General features: G+C 42.3%; 1 long non-coding RNA gene across 2 annotated transcripts in view; it reads left to right on the forward strand.

Annotated features, from left to right (window-relative positions):
• The first annotated feature begins 74 nt into the window (after window positions 1-74).
• The window catches only part of LOC118452208, a 22,120-nt gene continuing 14,789 nt past the window's right edge, over window positions 75-7,405 (forward strand). For both annotated transcript variants that reach the window (XR_004841896.1, XR_004841895.1), the window contains exon 1: window positions 75-394. This is a non-coding gene — a long non-coding RNA (uncharacterized LOC118452208). The remainder of the gene's footprint in view (window positions 395-7,405) is intronic.

Below are 7,405 nucleotides of genomic sequence, written 5' to 3' on the forward strand. Positions count from 1 at the left end.
TGGCGTGAGGGGGGGAACGCCCGGGGGCGCCCCGGCCCGGGGGCGCCAAGCGGGATCGTGAAACGGTGCGGTCAACATCAGGCTGGACCTGGTGGAGTTTGTGGAGAGGGGAATGCGGCGTGTAGGTGACGCAGTGGGTGTCGTGGGTTGTGATAAGCAGCAAGCCTCGTGTGGCGTTGGCGTGGAGAGGCTGGCAGGCAAGGAGAGTTTTCCTTTGCTGGTATAGCGTTGTGTCTTAGGAACTGTAAGAATTAACCTTAATTCCTTGCTCTAGTCTTAACTTTTCATCTTCCAAACTTTTTTTCATCTCAAGGTACCGTTCTTCCCCTCCAAAACCTTGGCTACATTGTCTACTTCAGCGTCAGACCTTGAGGGTGAAGAGTACGCTCAGCAAGTACGTGCTGTGTCAAGCACAAAAGGGGCTTGGCCTTTGCTGAGTTTTAGGTGTTCTCAGGAAACAGACTGGACCCAGCCCAAATACGCGACCTTTCAGAACCCACTGTCTGCAAATAACCCTCCTCTCTGGAGGAAGTGTTGTCCCAGGCACAAATCTCATGTCATGCTCCCTCCAATTGTTCCTGGGTCCCGGCTTCCCCTTGACTGCAGCTGGAGTGACCGGGGGTGGCGATAGGGCTCACCCTGTGCCTGTCTCTTGCCGGGTCTGGGGCTGGCTGGAACAGTTTGTGGCTGCCTTGGTAGTGCTGCTAACTCCAGAGTCGGGTTTGGGTTTGGCCCTGGCCCTCTGAGGGGTCTGTCCACGTGAAGCACTGCAGTTGGTGATTCTCCTCAGCATTGATCTCACTTCATGCAAAACCGTTATGCACTATTACACCTTTTTTTCTCTTCTGCAATTCTTTGTTGAGGTATTTCTGTTCAGTATCTTGAAAGGACAGTAAGTGTATTGAAACCCCATCCTAGAATGCCTCTGATGATACTTGTGAGCAAATTTAAGTCATTAAATTTCAGCACATTTCAAGGAAGGGTTCAGGAAACACCATGGGGACACGTCAGTGCACTCCTGTGCCTTTCCTGCAGGACACGGATTCATTTAAACAAAGCAATGTGATCGCAAAACACCGCAGGGGTATGGGGGGTAGCGTGTTCTCTTCTCTTGCTACTCTTGCAATACGATGGGGAGGTGCGTAAATACTATCCAGAAACATTACTTGAAAGAAAACAGTGCTACTTCTGGGGTAACACATGCCCTTTACTGTTTCTCCTATTCCTTGCGCAGTGTATGATTATTGCTGCTTTTTATTTCTTTGTTTCTTTTTTCTTCGTTAATCTATTCAATTTTTTGTCTTTTCATAGTCCTGCTGGATCAGTTGCAAAGTGGAAAAAAAAATTTGGGGGTTTGTTATAGGAAAATGGGTGAGTGATAGATCTAACATCAAGTTTGAAAAATGCAAAGCGTGTTTCACAATACACTTGCGTTCACAGCCACGTTTCTGCAGGCAGCCTCCAGCTGCCACAGCTTCAGTGTTTTCCATTGCTCGTCAGCACGTTCAGTCTGGAGCTCAGACTGCTGGGGAAGTCAAATAGTTCCCCAGAAACTCATCATCGGTGATTAGGAGGATGAAGGAGCACAGAAGCTGTAATTATTGCCAAAAATATATTTCTTCCATTCTCGGTCACAAACACAGGCTGAGATGCAAACACTCGAGTCCAGTTTTTATCTTCTCAGCTGAGTTTTGCGCAGCTGTGTGAGTGGTAGGGGAGGCTTGCATGTTGTTGCACCTCTAGATCTGCGCGGTTAGTGTTAAAAAAAAACACCAAACAAAATCACCCCCTCCCCTCCCCTATATCTTAAATGCTTTTCCATTAAGGGAAAACGTTTCAGTACTCTTTGATTATCTTTGAAGTACTTTGATTATTTATGCAGAATGTGTAAAGTTGCTTTCCTGAAGAGGGATTATTTTCCAAAAGTTCCTGCTATATTTTTGAGCAGCAAAAAGCTAAATAAAAAGCTGTGTTTCTAGGACTTTTTTTTGTGGCCACGCACACTGCTTGTCCCTGTGTGGCTACAGGCAAATCAAAGTATTCTCTTTAGTATGAATTTTTTTTTAAATACTTTGGTAGATTTAAATATTTCTTCTGTTAAGAAAGCTCTGTATCTGGTGTGATAGTAATAGATTTGGATAGACCTGCCAGGGTCCTAAAATGGTTGATTGTATTACTCTGTGGAGCTTCTCAAAGGGACATAAAATTGTTTTTTTTGTTTTTAAAAAAAGTGCATCTTCTAGGCTGATACACCAGTAGCATGCAAGACAGAAATAGCGATTCATTTGTATGTTTGGTTTCTTTAATTAGGTAGCATGTGCAATTTCACCCTTTTGACTGCTCTGAAAAAAACTGAAACAAAACAACGCTCCTGTCAGCCCCTTGCTGCATGCAACAAGCAGCAAATGACATCCTCCAGGCAAATTAAAACTAAATCCACTCCCAAGGGCCATTCTGGAGGTGGTAGTTCAGTTCATAAAATGAATCTTGGCAGATACAGGCCATTTGCGCTGAGGAAGGGCAGCACGTTTAAGAGACGAGACGGCAGAATGCCATAGGAGTCTTTCCTTCCTTTGCAAGAGGGAGGCTGTTGGCTGCTGCTGCAGAGCTTCTGGTCAGGCGGTGACACTGTAAAACAGGACCAGTGTCTTGGGCCCTTGTTGGAAGCACCAGCCCAGCTCTCTCACAAAGTCCTTCCTCTGGGCGAGGTTCCAGTTCTCTGTAGTAACCTCTCTGTTTGGGCTGATAACCTCACCCAAAGCTTGTTTGGGTTAATTGTGAGGCTAGGATGACAATAGATACATCACATAGATTAATCCTGGACTAAGGGAAAGATCCGTTCTTCCACTAACAACTTCAGTGAATAAATAAATGTCGGTGTGTGTGTGGTTTTTTTCTAACTTTATTTTGCTTTATAGCATCAGTCTCTTGCTTGACTTGTCACAGCTTCCCATGGTAAGATTTAGTTTGATACTGGGTGGCTAGTGGGTGCATACCTGCTCCAGTCAAGCCTTTTAACTAGTCTAGGCTTCTAAAATTTTCCCCGAATGCGGGATAAACTTGACACAGAGATACCTTGAGAAGACATTTGAGCTAAACCATCTTCTAGGAATCTAACCACAATTTCTTAGCTAGTCAACGCAGTCTGTTCATGCAAGGCTGAGAAACTTTAGTGATTCATACTGGCTATGTAAGGAGCTATTGTTTTGAAATTCAGCTGTTGCTGATGGTGTTAGTACTAAGTTATTTTATGATTGTGCATTAAAAAAAACTGTCTCTGTGGAGTGGTAGTTTAGGGACCGGCTTTATTTATTTAAGGGTTCGACTTTTTCATGCAAGTATTCACTGAATCTTTTTAACTATTGTCTGAAATGTACTGAAATATGGTAGTTCTAATTAAGTGGGATGGATCATTCCGGTTCCAGTAGTATTGATCTGTAATTTATTTCTTTCCCAGCAAGTTTGTGACACGTAAGCGTGGGTAGGTAATGATTTACCCAACTCAGTGCACTGTACTGTTGGTAACTCTAGTTAGTAGTGATGTAGTAATTATAGGACACCATCATAATATTCTAGAGGAGAGGTAATTTATAGAAACTGCTGGGGCTATGAATCAATGTATGGGTGGAAATAAACAATATTCAAGCAGGGGGAGAGAAAACTGTAGGAAGACTCATTTTAACAGCACAAGTTTTACAAACATTATTTCATTTAGGAGGAAAAGAGCTACAGAAACATGACCTTATTTTCTGTTCTCTAACAGCTTATGAAATTATCATGGTGATGGTGAAGATCTGATCAGAACCAAACAAGTTCTAACAGGGCAAGGGGAGTTTGTACTAAGGCTGTCGGGTATTAACATGCTGTAGATATTTGGTGTTTCACCGTGAGACTGAGGATCTGAGCTAGTATCTGTAGAAGGGTTTGTTACTAGGTGTGGGTTTGGGGGATTTTGTTCTTGTTTTGTGGGTTTTTTTTAAGGATTCTGAGTTTTGATGGTGATGTAAGTTTTGAACCTGCTAACCCAGCTCAGCTGTTCGGGATGGGGCAGACGTGGCCTCAGCCCAAAAGATATCTTTTTCTGACAGCGTGCTATTCCCAGAGATGTTTGGCAAAACGTGCTTGCTACTTCTAGAGGTAGCTGTGATTTTTGTGGAAAAGAGTTGTACATTTTTTAAAGACACAAGACTGATTTCAAATTACAGTGTGGTCAGATGATGATAAAAACATGAAAATATTCCAGCGAAAAGGTACCACATTCTGTTATCAGAGTCCAAAAAAGAGTAATTTTAATTTTAAAATGATGAAGCTTATTCCAGTGTGTAGGTATTTCTTTGAGAACCACTGTTAGGCTTACGTCCCAAGCATCAATACTGAGCAAGTGTTTTCCAGCCAAATCTGAAAGTTAAATGCCAGTATAGTATGGCGCAAACCATCCAGACCTCTGCGATAGCTTTTGTGTGTTCACAAGACTGTTAGCCTCATGAAAATGTATACTGCTTAACCTTCCTGTCATTTTAAAGTTAAACGTTCATTAGCATTAATACAAAAGCTGTAAGATGTCAGGGTTGCAGTGTTATGAAATAGTTGCAGTGTATTGTTAGAAAGCTTTGGGGCATGTGCAATGGTGCTGCAGTGCCTTCCTTTACATAGTTTATGATCAGATATTAACCGCAGAACTTGGCTGGCTTTTTGCTAAAACACTGGTCACCCCAGGCTATTTGATCTTACCAGTAAGTTATCTTTTTTTGAGTTCTTAGTCATCTTGTGTTATTTTTATGCTCTGAAAAGTCAGTGCTATTAAACTTGGGACTTTAGGGTTTGCATTTGCCTTTTGGTTTTGCATTGATGATAGTTTTGTTTCTCCCTGAATGAGATTATTCAGAAAGGAAAGAAACCCAAACAAACCACCAGTCTTCACTTGTGGAGCGATGTTAGTAAAGCAGGTGTGGCCTGCTTCATCACGCTGGAAGATGAGATTTTTCACGCTGTGCTGTGGAGGATGGCTGAGAACAAATGCCATGCAGCCTGGGTGATTCCGCCCCCCACCTCTAGTCATGTTGCGTGATCTCATGTCTGTAAGATGGGAGAGTGCAGATGATGTAACACAGTCCAGCTGTATGCAGGAGTGGGTTGCTCAGAGAGGTTGTGGAGTCTCCATCTGTGGGGATACTCAAAACCCAGCCAGACACAGTCCTGGACAGCCTGCTCTTGCTGACCCTGCTTGAGCCAGAGGATTTGGACTAGATGATCTCAAAAGGTCCCTTCCAACCAAAGTGTCTCTGTGACTCTGCACCATTTAGACTTTCACGTTAGTGTGTTTACTAACGAGCAAGGGAAAGCTGCTTGCTTAGAGGTATTTAGACATTCTTGTGAAATACAGTCCAAACATTGCTGCCTGGCCTGTAGAGTGGTGCTGATGGCAGCACCCGGCTCTGGTGCCCGCATGGTGCCATTGTTGAGCACAGATGTATGAACCGGGAGTGTGCTGAGCAAGGAGTTCTGGAAGTTAAAATGGAAAAGTTTCCTGGTTTCTTTCCACTAACCTTTCCTTTAAAAAACTATGTCTAGCGAGAGTACTTCATACTTTTTTACTTAATGGTAATCATTGTTTGCATAACTATGTTGTAATTTTCTTGTGTAAGCTTCCCAAAACACAGGATGTATCTTTAAAGTAGTGGTGTGGTTTGGGGTCTACAGCCTGCAGGCATTAGATGAGGCCTTCCAGTTCGTTGACTAGATAAGAGCACCCTACTGCTAGAGTGGCTCCAAATGTCTGCAGTTAGTTTGTCTGCAGAATTAACATTCATTACAGCGACTTCTGTTCTGTGGTGCAGTAAATAAAAAATAAAGAAATTTGAAGATTGATTTGTGTATGCAATACAGTTTGTTTAAGGTTAAAATTAGGGTGACCTTTTGATGTTTAGATATTATTGTTCTTTGAAGTTGGCCTATCACTTTGAAAAGTCACAAGATGTGATCAAAAGGAATGTATATGAAAAGCCAGGATCAAAAATGGACAGTAGCAATGAGGAAAAATCTAACATTCAGTTGGTGAAACATTCCTCTCCCGCTCTCCAAATTAGTTGAAATGACAACACCTCAACTGCTGCAGTCTAATCTAAATTCAGCTTTTTCCTAGGCAAGGAAGAAACAAGTTGAAGTATCATGGGTAAAGAAGAAATCTGATGTCAGCTTTTTTCTACTCTTTCTATTAATGCAGGAGTAATAGGCAGGAGTTCACAGCTTTAGCAGCCATCTTATTCTAAATCTCTTACATCCCTGCTTGATAAGGCCAGGATATATTGCCTTGAGCAGAAGGGCATGGAATATCTGGCTCTGGCAGACGTGCACTCAACGTTTTGAGTATAAAATGAGATAAATACAAAGAAAGCGTATTTCTCCTCCCCGCTCAAAAAAGGAGTAGAAAAATCAAAGCAGATGAGACATTCCACTGGGCAGGAAGAATGGGATTTTCTGAGTCTGTTCTAGAGAGGAAGGAACATAAAATCATTGAAGTGAATTAAAAATAAAAAGACTAAGCCTAAGATTATGTCAAAGATTTACATAATTGTCCAGATGGACAAAAAGAGTTGTATGTATGTGAAACTGATTAGATCTGATCACACAAATCAGAAATGGCAACAAAAGGTGTCCAACCAAGCAGAAGCCAAAGGCTAGATGATAATTGCCTGGGGCAACATCAAAGGCTGCTCGGCAAGGCAGCAGCCGAAGGCTAAATGAAGTTGCCTGGAGCATCATCAAGGACAGCTAGTAGAAACATCAGTTTGAGGGAAAATATTTTCTCCCTTTCTCTTGCTTTCTCTCTTCACGTTTCCTGAAAAATCCCTGATACTTCTACCTCTTCAAGGGCATGTGTTTGACTCACAGCTGGCCTCTACTACTGCACATTTTTTGCTTTTTATGATACCTGAGGATGGAAACAAAACCACACTGTTTTCAACTTCGTGACCACCTTTGACTAAAAATTGAAAAGCTTTATAAAGGAAAATTCAAACTTCCTTTGCTTATGTATTTGTTACAATTAATCCATCCGAAGAACTCCATCTTGTGCCTGATGCCCAACTGGCAATGTTTGTGTGGGGTGAGGGAGAAACTCTCCCCACAACTGTACATAGAAAGAGGTTGGGAGTGGCTGTCTCTTCTCCAGCCTGCTGAATGGCACTGCCATGCCTGTATTGGTCAAAACCCAGGTGTTACTTCAAGCTTTAGCTGTTCATGCTGGCACAACTCACTCTTCTGTCGCTGCTAATAAACCTCTCATAGCTGCACAATTAGGCATAAATGTTACAAAAATAGAGCATTTGTAATGTTTCAGAGGGCCTTAAATCATTGATTAGTCAGAACAGATCTTTCTAGGACTGAGAAAAGCAGAAGTAGGGAA

This window comes from Egretta garzetta, unplaced genomic scaffold (assembly GCF_000687185.1).
Source record: "Egretta garzetta isolate BGI_Z169 unplaced genomic scaffold, ASM68718v1 scaffold354, whole genome shotgun sequence".
Classification (NCBI taxonomy): domain Eukaryota; kingdom Metazoa; phylum Chordata; class Aves; order Pelecaniformes; family Ardeidae; genus Egretta; species Egretta garzetta.